Source organism: Lissotriton vulgaris, chromosome 4_1 (assembly GCF_964263255.1).
Source record: "Lissotriton vulgaris chromosome 4_1, aLisVul1.2, whole genome shotgun sequence".
Classification (NCBI taxonomy): Eukaryota; Metazoa; Chordata; class Amphibia; order Caudata; family Salamandridae; genus Lissotriton; species Lissotriton vulgaris.
This window is the reverse complement of record NC_141691.1, coordinates 443,004,271-443,018,886: the sequence shown is the minus strand read 5'-3', so window position 1 is coordinate 443,018,886 and position 14,616 is coordinate 443,004,271.

The window sequence follows — 14,616 nt, the reverse complement described above, 5'->3', positions numbered from 1 at the left end:
CAGTCACCCACCGCTGTGCCAGGCCAGTCACCCACCGCTGGCCCAGCCCGGTCACCCACCGCAGTGCTAGGCCAGGCACCCACTGCCGGGCTAGGCCGGTCACCCACTTCCGTGCCAGGCCAGACACCCACTGCCGGGCCAGCCCGGTCACCCACTGCCGTGCCAGGTCAGACACCCACCGCCGGCCCAGCTTGGTCACCCACTGCCGTGCCAGGCCAGACACCCACTGCCGGCCCAGCCTGGTCACCCACCGCCGTGCCAGGCCAGTCAACACCCGGCGGTGGGTGTCTGGCCTGGCACTGCGGTGGGTGACCGGGCTGGGCCGGTGGTGGGTGTCTGGCCTGGCACGGCGGTGGGTGACCGGGCTGGCCCGGCAGTGGGTGTCTGGCCTGGCACAGCGGTGGGTGACTGGTCTGGCCTGGCAGTGGGTGTCTGGCCTGGCACGGTGGTGGGTGACCGGGCTGGCACAGCGGTGGGTGACTGGCCTGGCACGGTGGTGGGTGACCGGGCTGGGCCGGCGGTGGGTGTCTGGCCTGGCACAGCGGTGGGTGACTGGGCTGGCATGGCGGTTGTGGACCGGCCGTGGCCGGCCGGTCTACGGTGGATGATGCAATGTGACTGTAAGGGGGGTCATGAACTGCCATTTCGAATTCATAATCACAAGGATGTGTTGGCCTGCACCTCCCCCGCGGAATGCGTGCACCGCCATGGTGGCGCCACTGATTGAACATTGTTGCAAAAGATGCATCCGTCGCGGAAGTGCGCACATGCGTTTGCCGATGTGTGACCGTGACGGTCCGTGCATAGGCAGCCAGTGGGGAGGGGTAAACGCGGGGCGCATATGCGCAATCAAAAATAGCGGAAGCAGTGCACCGCCATGGCGACGCCACTGATTGTTTATTTTCAAATGCTGCACTGTCGTGGTAGTCCGCACATGCGTTATGAGGGTTGTGACCGTGATGGCGAAACAGCATATGTCATGCACTATATCATGCGTGTTCATACTATGCCCATTGATGGTCACCCAATTTGCTACACATGTGCATGTCGACGTGTTGACGATAATTTGTGTCCTTACACACTTTTCAACTTCTTCACATCTACACAGTACATCAAGGCAGTCTGGCCACTTTCAGAATCTGTTGTCAGTGTGTGGTTTGTGTGTGCAAGTAACAATGGTGGGGGTACACATGCATTCTGTGTATGCGTATGTGTGTTGCCTCTTGTGTGACCATGCATGTAATGTGAGGATGCTCACCATTTAAGGTGTATTCATTTGTGCATGAAGACATGGAGTGTGTGTAGCATTATCGTATTGTGTGTGCAGGTGCATTTGTGTCTGTGATGACGCTTGTCCAAATTTGGGTCCTGAGTCATGTCTTTTTGGCAGTTCTTTTGACATGTGAGTATGTTACATTGTACATGTTGGCACACATCATGTTGTTAGTGGCTGCACATTGTTTTTATGCTACTCCGTATTGTAGGTAATTTCAGACATGTCACACATATGATAATTGTCGACAACATTTCTCATTTTGATTGTGTTGGCCTACATGTGATAGAGTTGCACAGCTATGCGTTGTTGGTAAATTGACATCTACTACATCTACTCCCACACAGGAGGGCTCCAAATGTGCATCGCCCATACACTGTGCGGGAGGACATGGTTGACGAGGAGGTGATCAGAAAATTCCGGCTTGATCGACGTAGATTGCTGGAGCTTTTAGACCAATTGTCTCCTCATCTGCAGCCACGAAGAACATATCCTGGTTCCATTACACCAACAGCAAAGGTGATGGCGGCACTTCACTTCTTTGCAACTGGCACCTTTTAGTACACAGTTGGACATGCCGGGGGGATGTCACAGTCCATGCTCAGCATTGTACTGCGGGATGTTCTCAAAGCCATGATGATTTACAAGGATGATTACATCCATTTTTCACGGGCAGCAGAGTTGGCAGCAGTCAAAGCAGACTTCTATGCACTGGGCCAGATACCACACATAGTGGGTTCCATTGATGGCAACCATATCGGTCTCATTCCACCCCGAGCACGTGAGCCGGTATATCGCAATCGGAAGCACTTTCATTCGCCCAATGTGCAGGCGGTGTGCCTGGCCGACAACATCATATCCCATGTGTGTGCAAGATTTCCAGGCTCCGCACATGACTCCCACATCCTGCGGAGCAGCATTGTCTCCCAACTGATGGCAAATCTGCATCCAGAACGTGCGTGGATTGTTGGTGAATATGCTGTGGGGACAGTTGTATTTTCTGTGTGGCATGGGGTACCCACCAATCCTGGTTGGGATATTTGTGTCTGTCATCCCCCCACATAGGCGAATCTGTGTACCCAAACCGGCCGTGGCTGCTGAGTCCCATACCTAATCCAACTACAGCTGGTGAAATGCGATACAATGATGCCCATGGAAGGACACGCAGAGTGGTGGAACGTACTTTTGGACTGCAAAGTCTAGGTTTCGCTGCCTGGATAAAACCTGAGGGGCCCTGCCTTACTCATCAGGCAAAGTATGCAGGATCGTGATTGCCTGCTGCATGCTCCACAACCTGGCCTTGCGCAATGACATTGAACTGATCTTGGACCCTGAAGACCAACCAGTTCCTCGGCCTCCCATCCAACCCATGTCAACTGATGAGGATAGTGGTGAGGAAGAAGGTGTGGACCAGAGGCGTCAGCTCATTAATCGCTATTTTCCTTGAATGTGAGTAACTACCTCTTGTACAGGTTGACAATGCGTGATGTTTGTTTGCTGGTGGTGTGTGGATGTGGTGTTTCAAAGCTGGCTGTTCTGGTATATTATGTTTGCATGTGTGTGTGGTATTTTTTGTGTACATGCAAAGCTCCATGATGTGTGTCCGCTCATCCACTGAATTGGTGATGAGTGTGGTTTGTGGGATGTTGCAGTACAGTGTGTTGTGATGGGTGTGAATCAGTTTCCTGACGTGTGTTTGTTGTCTCTCATTTTCCCTAGGTCACTCCCACAGAGGCATGATTCTCACCGACATAGATCCCTGCACCTGGTAACGTCTGATTCTGAGACAATCATGTGATTAAAACATGGAGGCAACACATCATTGAGTGTTTAAGTGAAATTTATTTACAGGTTGTGAATTGATGCTGGTGGATTTTTACAAGTAAGTGTTGGGTGGGAGAGTGTGAGTTGAAGGTCATGGTAGATGAAAAGACCGTGGTGACACCACATTGGGTGATGTCCAGCTAGTCCAGCAGACCTGTGCCAATACTTGGCGTTGTGGGACAGGATAGTTTTCGGGTGGATGGCAGGCTCAGGCAAGGTTAGAGTCATTAGCGGCCCCTCTTTGAGCGGGTAAATGGTGCATCCCCACTGCTCTCACCTACTTCCAGCTTCGGACGGCCCCTCCGTCTTGGAGCCGGAGCGGAGACAACTTGGGGGGCAGGTTGGTTAGGGGCCACATCCGTGTCCATGGTCTCTGGTGGCGGTGGTGTTGGTGACAATGGCGGCTGGGCACTTGGGTGAGGGGGTTGGTGTGGTGCAGGATAACCAGTCCCTCCACAGTGCTGTTTGCTGGCCCATGAGGTCCACTATTTGCCCTATGCGGCTAACAATGGACCGCAACAGATTACTGTTCTCTACTGAGTCCTGGTGGGCACAATCAGCCTGTTCCTGCCCCCGCTCATAGGAGGCCTGGACTCTGGCTAGGGCTTCCAGTGTTTCTGCACCAGGATGGGGTGGTTGTCCTTCCCCAGCTCGCCGGTGAGAAGCACTCCTGGTTGTGGGATGTGCCCTCAGCTCTGTCCTTTCCCGTCCACTCTCCATGCTTGGCTGGGATGTAGATGGCCCTGCATCGTGCGATGGGTCAGGCAGGGTGGCACAGGCAGGAGTGGTGGTACTGGTGGTGGTGGAGGTGGTGGTGGTGGTGGCTGCATAGCTCACTATGACAGGTGTTGCTGGAGTGACACAGGCCAAGGTTGTGGAGGCAGGGATGTCCTGTGAGCCTGATGGCCCTGGGAGTCTACTTGGGCCCGCTCCGTCCTCCGCACCGGAGCTGGCAATGGGATCGTCCCCAGAGAGTCCCTGCTGTGAGTGGGGCAACTGTTGCAGGTGGTTGCTGGTTTCGCCAGTCAAGTTGCGATCACCTGAGGGACAAGATTTTCATGGTCAATGCTGTGGACATAACATGTTTTATTTTTCCAACATTATCACCGACCTCTCACTCACACCACCCACCTCTCACCACCCACCACCACCCTCCCTGTGGACATGGGGGCCAGTTGGGAGTCGTAGTGCTGGTCTCTCACACACCCCACCCACCACCACCCTCCCTGTGGATATGGGGGCCTGTTGGGAGTCGTAGTGCTGGTCTCTCACACACCCCACCCACCTGTCAACACACCCCACCACCCTCCCTGTAGACATGGGGGCCTGTTGGGAGTCATAGTGCTGAAAGCCAGATGTAATTCCCGATCTGAATTTCAGCATAGGAGCCTTCCTCAAGTAAAGTTTTGATAGAAAGTCCCTTGCCCCGCGAAAAGTTTAAAAAAGATTAAATCAAAAGTGCATTTAAAGCATAAGTTGGGAATAAATTAGCTAAAATCACAAATGCATTGAAAAGAGGCACGTGAAATATTCCAGTGCTCTGTGCCGATTTGGGGAAAGGACAATGCTTTGACAGTTGGTTTGTGCTGTCATTTTTGGAAGAGTATAATTGTGTGTCATGAGTTCAAATATGCAACTTTTATATATCTTATGGCACAAAATAAACCAAAATGTTCTGAAAAAGAAGAAAAAATGAATAAAAATCCCTCTTTCAAAGCGGTGCTGTTGCAGCTCATGCACTAATAAAGAAAATTTCCTAGTTAAATGTCTTCACTTGACTCAAAGGCAATCACTTAAAACTGGAGCCTAATGACGAAGGAGTTCATTGACAGGGAAGTCAGCTGTTAGCCAGAAACCGTCTCATCCCCCACTGGACCATGACCCATCCCAGTTCATGGCCCTTAGTCTATAGTGAGCTGGGGAAGAGGTAAGTAAGAGAAGTAGCCTCCCTAGGAGTGTTGTCAAATCTTTTGAGCCTTGTTTGGGAGGGATGGGGGGATAGGGTGTTCTTGTATTTGCTTCGCTTTGAGACCACCTTTCAGAGTGGAAAAACAAATTGGATGTCTGATGGGTAGTATGGAGTGAAGCTGGCGCTGCTGCTCTGTGCGAAGTCTGCTCACAAGAGTGTGACTCGCACTGTACTTCTTATGGTAAATTTGTATCGCTGCCGCCCACTTGTAATTAAAACGTCATAAAAAACCTTTTTCTGTATACAAAAAACAAAAACGTTGGGTCTATCACAGTTCGTTAAAATTGCTTCTGTAATTCTAACTTGTTTATTGAGACAAGAGGCTGAGCCAAGTCCAGGTATGGTAAACATCCAATAATGGCCCAGAAAGGTCCTGGGGGGTAATTCTTCTGCGCTCTTCTTTTAACACAATCGCCAACCAAGAGGAAGATTGCAAAAAACAGCAGGATGTTTAAGACCATTAACTGCTGCAGAATTAAATTTACTGCAGACCTAATCAGCAGCTCCATTGCAAATAAGGGAAGGGTTTATCAGTCCAGGTTACAATCGCTGTCGATATGACTTGAGCGCCCGAGAGCCCAGCCTCTTATGGACTCCCGTGGGCGTCATCGCGTTTAACTCTTTGCAGTCCATCAATTGTACCTTGCTGAAAACGCATCTTTAACGATCTGTATGCCAAAAATCTAAAATGTGTGAACGAAGTCTTCCTAGTGTCACTTAATTACTCAGAAAAGTTGCCCTGCACATTTACATTCGGCCACTGATGAGTCACAATAGGAAGGCAGATTTTCAAACAGCAGGCCAGGTGTTAGACATGCAAGACAACATTGTCTTGCCTTTAAAGATGATAAGGATGCCCCGAATATTATCATTGTGGTTAGTACAGATAAAACTATCAACCCATCTAACATTCCTCAACATATCCTTCACTTCTTGTGAAGAAGATGTGTTTCCTGGATGACAATGACCTGCGCTGGGGAGTCCCTCAAATACTGTAATATTCTATGCCTCCTCCCCCTTACACGCAGGCCATTGACATTCCAGGACAAAATTTTTATCCCCAGCATCTAATGTCATTCCCCCTCAACCAACTCATCAGATCAATAAAGAGTACACTACTCCCAAGGCAGATTAAACGAGACTGACTTGCATTTAGTGAAAATAGTAACTTTAGAACGATGTCTGACAAATGAAGATTTTTTGCGATTTTACCCCTACACCCCCCCCCACCCCCCCTCCCTGGAAAACCCTCCCTTAGTTAACCTGGCCGGTGATGCCAGATTTGTCTCTCTTTGGAGCCCCCCCACCTGGCCCTGTTACATGTAATTGATATGAAAGGTGTAATCGGACAGAGCCAAGGTTAATACCTTTGGAGGAATCTCAGAGGAAAAATATCCTGTGTGAAGAAGTGCAGAAAGTGATGAAAGTAGAAGTAGAAATAGAAGTTCTTAGCGGTAGGTGGCTATATGCTAAAGTAAGTTTAGAGGGCAGACCGTACAACTTGGTGGGTTATTATGGCCCTAATCAGGACGACCCCTCATGCCTGCATAAAATCCAGAGCCACCTTTTAACAACTCATGATCCAATAATTTGGATGAGAGATTTTAATTTAGTACTAAATCCTAAATTGGACAAATCCCCCAACTCTAGGGCATTAACTCATGAGAAATCCAGGCAAACGCTTAGGGTGATCATGTCAACGCTTGGATTAGCAGACCCGTAGAGGGAGAGAGCGGGTAACGCACTTGGTATATCTTATCATAACTTCAAATATAACCATAAGTCTAGAATTGATTATGCCCTATTTAGCTACTCATTAAGAGATCCCCTGGAGGAACTAGTTTACCTGCCCTCGCATCTATCAGATCATTCGGCCATTTTTTTTCCCTTTAAATCAGGTCAGCAAATCCCTCACACATCTTGGTCATTTGAGGAAGAGGAAACTGACCTCCTTATTCAAGAAACCAAGTTTTTTATGGACATTAACATAAACTCAGCTCAGTTGGACATTGTGTGGGAGGCCCATAAAGCAAATTTACGAGGTCACATCACGAACAGGGCCTCTCATCGAGGGAAAGTGTACAGGGCAAAGATCGCCAACATAGAACAGGAAATTGCTCTCTTTGACCAACGTATCAGTTCCGGAACTGGTACTAATGAAGATCAGAAACAACGGAAGGAATTAAAGGGGAAGCTAGAAAGTATCCTCCAAGAGAGGGTCGCATAGAGATGGGCAGCAAGCAAACTTTCAAACTTTGAATACGGAGAATCCTCGGGCAAGGTCCTAGCCTGGAAAATCAAATCTGACCAGGCCAAAAAACACATCAAACTTATTAGAGTAGAGGGGGAGACTAATGAAAGAACTTCCACCATAGACATCGGGGAAGCTTTTCTTGACTTTTTTCAACAAATATATAAGGAGGAGATCTCGGACGACCCGTTGACTAGGCTCAGATGGTTAGAGAAGATAGTTCTCCCCACTCTCACCCCAGAACAAAGTGACCGGCTTGACAGACCAATCTCGAAGATAGAGGTGAGCGAAGCTATCAAAAAGGTGAAGCGGGGTAAGGCGGCTGGCCCCGACGGTCTCCCCGGTGAGCTACTTCGGGTTTTGGCACCCGAAATTGTTTCAGTACTTACTAGACTCTTTAATGATATCTTAGTAAAGGGAGCCACCCCACCTAAATCATGGGGGGAGGCAACAATCGTCCTGATCCCAAAACCCGGGAAAGAACCGGCCAAATGTGGCTCTTATAGACCAATTTCACTTCTGAATAGTGATTATAAGCTCTTTGCGGCGGTGTTGGTGACTCGGCTGGGACGCGAAGATAGCTCAATTATCCACACTGACCAGAAGGGCTTCATTTGAGGTAGATAGCTTTCAGACCTCACTTATGATTTAATTGGGGCAATGGACATCGCCTCAACTTTCTCCCTTCCTTTGGCCATTATGACCTTCAACGCAACAAAAGCGTTCGATAGAGTAAACTGGTCATATTTAGTTGATGTCATAAGGAAATTCGCAATTGGACCTAATTTCCGTAGGGCTATAGGTCTTTTGTATGCTAATCCCAGTGCGAGTATTTTGGTGAACGGTACATGTACTCAGCCCTTTCAGATTAGTAGGGGAACGAGACAGGGTTGCCCCCTATCACCCCTACATTTTAATATCTATATTGAACCTTTTGCACAATCTCTGAGGGATGATACAAGAATCTCCTCATTTGAATATGGAGGGTGGGAAAAAAGGGTAGGGCTCTACGTCGATGACATAGTAATTTACACTAGTGATCCAGCAACTGCCTTTCCCACAGTAGTCGAAATGGCCAAAGAATTTGGACATATATCGGGCTACGATATTAACGCTGAGAAGACTGAGCTCATGACGTGGAACACTACTAATCCAAGCGTTGTGGTGACACCCTCAATTCGTTACCTCGGAGTTAAAGTCACACAAGATATAGACACTTTGGCTAAGGCTAACCTAGATCTGGTCTTCCAAGAATGTAGGGCCTTATTGAAATCCTGGGCAGGTCTTCGACTGTCAATTTTTGGGAAAGTCAATATAGTGAAAATGTCTATCCTCCCGAAACTGACTTTTATTTTTAATTCCACCCCTTTGGCTTTTGATTCTAAGCAACTTCATAAATGTCAGCAGGAAATTAATTCCTTTATTTGGGGCAATAAGGCTATAAGGTTGGCCTGGAAAAAATTAAGGAGGAGGAGGGAAAAAGGAGGGCTTGCTCTGCCAGACTTGCAGTATTATGCGTGGGCATTCCAGTTATCCCACACAAGAATGCTCTTGAAGTCACCAGATAATTCTTCAAATGGGAGATTCTTTAAGGCAATGCTGGTGGGGGCAAACCTTCCGTTAGATGGGTTTCTATTCAAGTTCGGGGACCGAACGTTTTTTAAAAAGGTGAGGCTTAATACTCTTTTAACAATATTGAAGTCCTGGGTGCAAATTAAACTTAGAGTGGGGCTGGCATATTTCTCCAACTATGCTCAGATATGGGACTCTCTCGGGCTCCCACTGTGTTTGTAAGACTGCCTGGCAGCCCCTCTAATTGAAGCGGGGCTTTCAAGATGGGGTGAGTTGGTATTTGGAGGTGTCTTGATTGAGTGGGAGGAGCTTAAGGAGAAAGTAGGGCCAACCTTGTCAAGATTTAAGAACATCCAAATCAGCAGTTGGGCCAGAGAACTAACTAGGAAAACCCCTAATATTGGGAGACCCAGCCCCCTTGAACAGCACTTAGTTGAAAAACAGACAGGAGTTAAGGAGGTTGCTTTTTGGTATTGGTCCATCCTGGAGGAGATAGATGGAGACTTCAAACTCCCAATGGAGCTATGGGGAAGTGAAATCCTGTTATTGGACGAGGATTTGTGGATAAAATCTTTTTCTCTTTTGTATAGACTTGTCAAACCCGCTTGGCTGAGAGGAAACCACTTGTTCACTTTACATCGGGCATACCTCTCCCCCTTACGTCTATCTAAATATCAGGAAGGGAAATGCTTTAACAAATGTCAACTTCTAGCAGCCTCAGATACCCACATGTTTTGGGAATGCCCCTACATAATTGCTTTTTGGAAAGAGGTTAAAGTCAACCTGGATTCAATTCTCAAGACCAACATTCCTCTTACGCTATCTTTAGTCATTTTTGGCTTTGATCAGAACATCATCGGGGTTGTGCGGTCTTTCTTATTCTATGCTATCTTTCTGGCAAGACGGCTGATTTGTATACACTGGGTAGATACTATCCCTCCCACATACTCCGCCTGGCTAACGTCTCTCTATGAAACATCCAAGATAGATTTGGCTAGATCCTGTAGTACCCAATGCTTCACCTTTTGGAAACTCTTGATAGATTGGAAGTGAACCTTTTCTTCGGCTCGTTGGGGTTTTTTTTTTTCCCCAAAGGTCCGATGATTATGCCCATCTACTCCATGGCTCAGTCTAGTGGTTTGCCCCGACTCCGATATTTATTTACTGGCCTAACAGGCATGAAGTTGCCTAGAGGAGTGTCAACAAGGTGCACCATATCTCCCGCCAATCCGTAATAAGTTCTGCCTAGTTTGCAAAGAGGCTCAATCATTAGGGCCTTGCTCACGAAGGCAGAGAGGTGGTTGGTGTGTTTTCTTTGCATCTATGGAACGAGTGTCGGGCAGATGAGGATACAAAAAAAAAAAAGACAACATTGTCAGCATTACCAAACACACATTTTTACTGGTTACCAGCTTCTGCACCACACGCACCTTCAAATAAGTGTACTGAATGAATTGCCTGTGTGTCCTGCGTTTCAAACTGAAATGAGGCCATAAGTACCTTGGCAAGAGCATTTAGAACATCCATTCCGCCCTGTCAAGCTTGCACATAAGTTATTATGTCGTCATGTATGGATTTGGTGGAGGCAGTGCTAAAGACCCATTTTAAGTCGGGAAGCGTCAGTTGCCCTTCTGGCGAGAATAAAAACAAAGAACAGTCTCTACTTTCTGGGCTTACATGAGAGATGGCACGAAAAACCCGAAACTCAATATTCATTTCAGTTAGCCACGTAATCAGCCACAGCTGAGGAAGGGTTACAGAGATATACATATCTGGAAGAAAATTAATACCACATGCGGAAAAATGAGCCGCCATTCATGCAGGTGCACAGAAAATAAGAAATAGCTCCAACTTACTCAACAAGGACAACAGCACGAATCTAGAATTCCGGCCATTTGAGATCGCATTTTCATTACGGTCCCTTGTGCTAGCTTGAACGGAGCCCTCTACACCCCACGCCACCCCCTACAGCAGTAGAGTACTACGCTTTCTAAATGTACTTAACTTCTTGGCACAGGTTAAAAATGGCAATATAAATCAAACGTTGCAGCTCTTGTTACTTGTATCAAGCAAGTAAATCCAGTCAACAAAACTCATACCTGTACTGCTTGCGGGCGCTTGTTTAAATTCACTTCTGCTGGACGCTTAAAACATTTTACCTGCAGTACTGCGCACTTCCAGCCTGCCTTGCCCCAGCTCAGCCAAAAGCCCGCCCTCAGCATTTCCCAAACAAAAATGAAACTGTGTTCCTAGAGGAACTCAGGTGCGATCTGCTGACGTGACATCACCAACATGATGATGTCACTCTTATAATATGCCTGGACCTGGGTCGGCCTTCCTATGATGATGTGAAGGCGGCAACAGAGGAAGAGCAGGAATTCATTTTTCATAATTACCGGGCCATCTTCTGTAGGAGAAAGATCGCATAGACCCGGCCCGTGAAATAAGTGCTAGTGCTGAGCACCGGAAAGCACCGGCACAAATTAAGCTACCACTACTCTGGTCTTCTTCGGACTTGCCAGACATAGACATACCCAGGGCACCATTTTTTTTTGTTTTGTTTATGTGGAAGGCACAGAGGGATCCCATCTAGAGTTATCAAGCTGGATGGCATGCATGAGGACACCAAATATATTTTTTTTTAAAAGAAAAAAGAAAAAAAAAAGTATTGGTGAATTTTGTGAATCTGCGGTCCGTGAATTCGCGCGAAATTGCAAAAAAATCCACGAATTTGTGGATTTTCCACGAAATCGTGGATTTTTTTGCGATTTGCACTATACTCAACTGGAGTACTTTCTACTGGCTAATCAGTAAGTGCTACCTCGTTGGGTAAATGTATAGTGCTTTTCCTACACTGCAGCTGCGTAATGGGCCAGAAGATTTGTCTCCAGTGACCATGTGTGCCTGTAACTTTGCCACCGCGCCAAAAGGCGCCGAGGTCCCTTGAGTGAGCTGTCCATCATAGTTGGGAAAGGGTGGGAAGACGTTTGATACTGCTAGTGTGTGGTGCGGGGCATTTATGCGTGTGCACATGCCTCTTGTGTAATGGGTCATAGAGCAAGCAGGGCAGCAGTTGAGGAGAAAGCAGCCTCCTAGCCACAGGAACTACACTTGGATCTCGCTTGAGAAACTCATGGATGCAAAGACCTCCCTTGAGTATTACAGCTAATTTTCGATGGCAGATATGAGGTTGAAGCACACTTGCCCAGCCTCGACCGTGCTCACTAATGTTTTGGACTGATTAACCGCATGCGCGCTACGGGTTTTCCCGCTGTGCGCTGACTTTTGAAAATCGCGCGGTTCGTGACAAAGCCAGCTCGTCATCCGCGCAGCGCAGGTAACGCCCATGACGAGCTGCCTTTGTCATCCGCAGCGAAGGGGTTAAAAACGTTACTGAATTTGAACTTCAACTCTGGCACCTGCTGTATCTGTAAGTGCTTCCTGTAGAGGTTTAATTTTTGTGACAGGAGCCTCGTGCCAGAATGAATCCTCCCCTGCATAGTTATTCACGAAGATGCCACCTTTTTGTGCAACACCTCTACTCAACTGGAGTACTGGCTAATCAGTAAGTGCTACCTCGTTGGGTAAATGTATAGTGTTTTTCCTACACTGCAGCTGCGTAAAGATTTGTCACAACGGACCATGTGTGCCTGTAACTTTGCCACCACGCCAAAAGGCGTCGAGGTCCCTTCAGTGAGCTGTCCATCATAGTTGGGAAAGGGCGGAAAAAATGTTTGATACTGCTAGTGTGTGGTGCGGGGCTTCTATGCGTGTGCACATGCCTCTTGTGTAAAGGGTCAGAGAGCGAGCAGGGCATCAGGTGAGGAGAAAGCAGCCTCCTGGTCACAGGAACTACAAGGGGATCGTACTTGAGAAACTCATGTATGCAAAGACCTCCCTCGAGTATTACAGCTAATTTTCGACGGCAGAGATGGGGTTAAAGCACACTTGCCCAGCCTCGATCGTGCTCACTAATGTTTTGGGCTGGTTAAAACGTTAATGAATTTGAGCTTCAACTCGGGCACTTGCTTTACTTGTCTGTAAGTGCTTCCTGTTGAGGTTTAATTGTTGTGACAGGAGCCTCGTGCCATACTTGTGACTATTCTCTGAACCTGCTTCCAGGGTCAGAGCAGGGTCAGAGAATAGCTGCAAGTAGGCAACGAACTCTGGAGGCGCCGCTCAGGAAGCACTTACAGGGTTACCGCAGGTGCCCAAGTTGAAGTTAATTTCTTTGTAACCATTTTGTAAATGATTAGAAAGAAATAAGCTTCAACTTGGGCACCTGCTGTAACCCTGTAAGTGCTTCATGGAAAATTTGTCCCGCTCGCGGATTCGCGTATTTTTCTGCAATTTTGCGAGATTCCACAAATTCCGCAAGCGGAACACATTTTCTGCCCACACTTTTCATTGAACAACTAATGGAAACTATCATATCTAACTCAGACCAAGAAATCAACCAGATCTTCCTTTGTGATTTCAACATTCACTGGAATTACACAAAAAATGATTTACTGAACACCTTCAAAGCCTTCCTCTTGGACCTCAACCTCACCCAATAATGTAATGGCCCCACACATAATAGAGGTGCCACCCTCAAACTTATCATCTTCAAAGACAATGTTATACAATTTGAATCCATATCCCCTCGCGACTGGTCTGATCACTATCTAGTTTCCTTCCTTCTCTAGGGAATCATGCCAATTTCACAGGGTCGAAGCGATATCAAAGGGGATGATGGACAGAGCAATAGAGCAAATCAAACACTCACTGCCAGTCAAGCGATCTGGGTTTACTCCATCATCATTCTTTATCTCACTCCACCACTCCAGTTCAGACATGGACATATGCAAATCAGTCTGACCCTGTGCCTCATTGGAACAGTCCAGCCGATACTGCCAAGCAATGTCTTCCCTGGACCGGAAACAAGCATCCAGGGACAGGTTTCTGGCTCATCAGCCATCATCAGCCAGGCTAGCTTGAATCCAGAGGCAAAGTGAGCAAGGGGCCCACGTCTGGGCATACCCTGCCAACGTAGGGCGAACAAAGCCAAACTAAAGGAAATGATGGATGGAACATTTGAGCAAATCAAACACTCACCCCAGTCAACTAATCAGGGTTTAATCCATCCTCATTCTTTAGCTCACTCTACCACCCCAGTTCAGACATGGCCATATGCAAATCAGTCTGACCCTGTGCCTCATGGAAACAGTCCAACCGGAAATGGCCAAGCAGTGTCTTCACTGGACCGGAAACAAGCATCCAGGGACTGGTTTCTGGCTAATCAGCAGTCATCAGCCAGGCTAGCTTGAATCCAGTGGCAAAGTGAGCAAGGGAGCCATGTCTGGGCATACCCTGCAAACCTAGGGCGAACAAAGCGATACCAAAAGGGATGATGGACGGAGCATTAGAACAAATCAAATACATACCCCCAGTCAATTGATCTAGGTTTAAAACATCATCATTCGTTAGCTCACTCCACCCTCCCCCAGTTCAGATATGGTCATATGCAAATCAGTCTGACCCTGTGCCTCATGGGAACAGTCTAGCACAAAATGCCAAGCCATGTCTTCCCTGGACCAGAAACAAGCATCCTGGGACTGGTTTCTGGCTAATCAGTGGTCATAAGCCAGGCAAGCTTGAATCCAGTGACAAAGTGAGCAAGGGGCCCACGTCTGAGCATACCCTGCCAACTTAGAGCGAACATAGCCACACCAAAGGGTAGGCTGG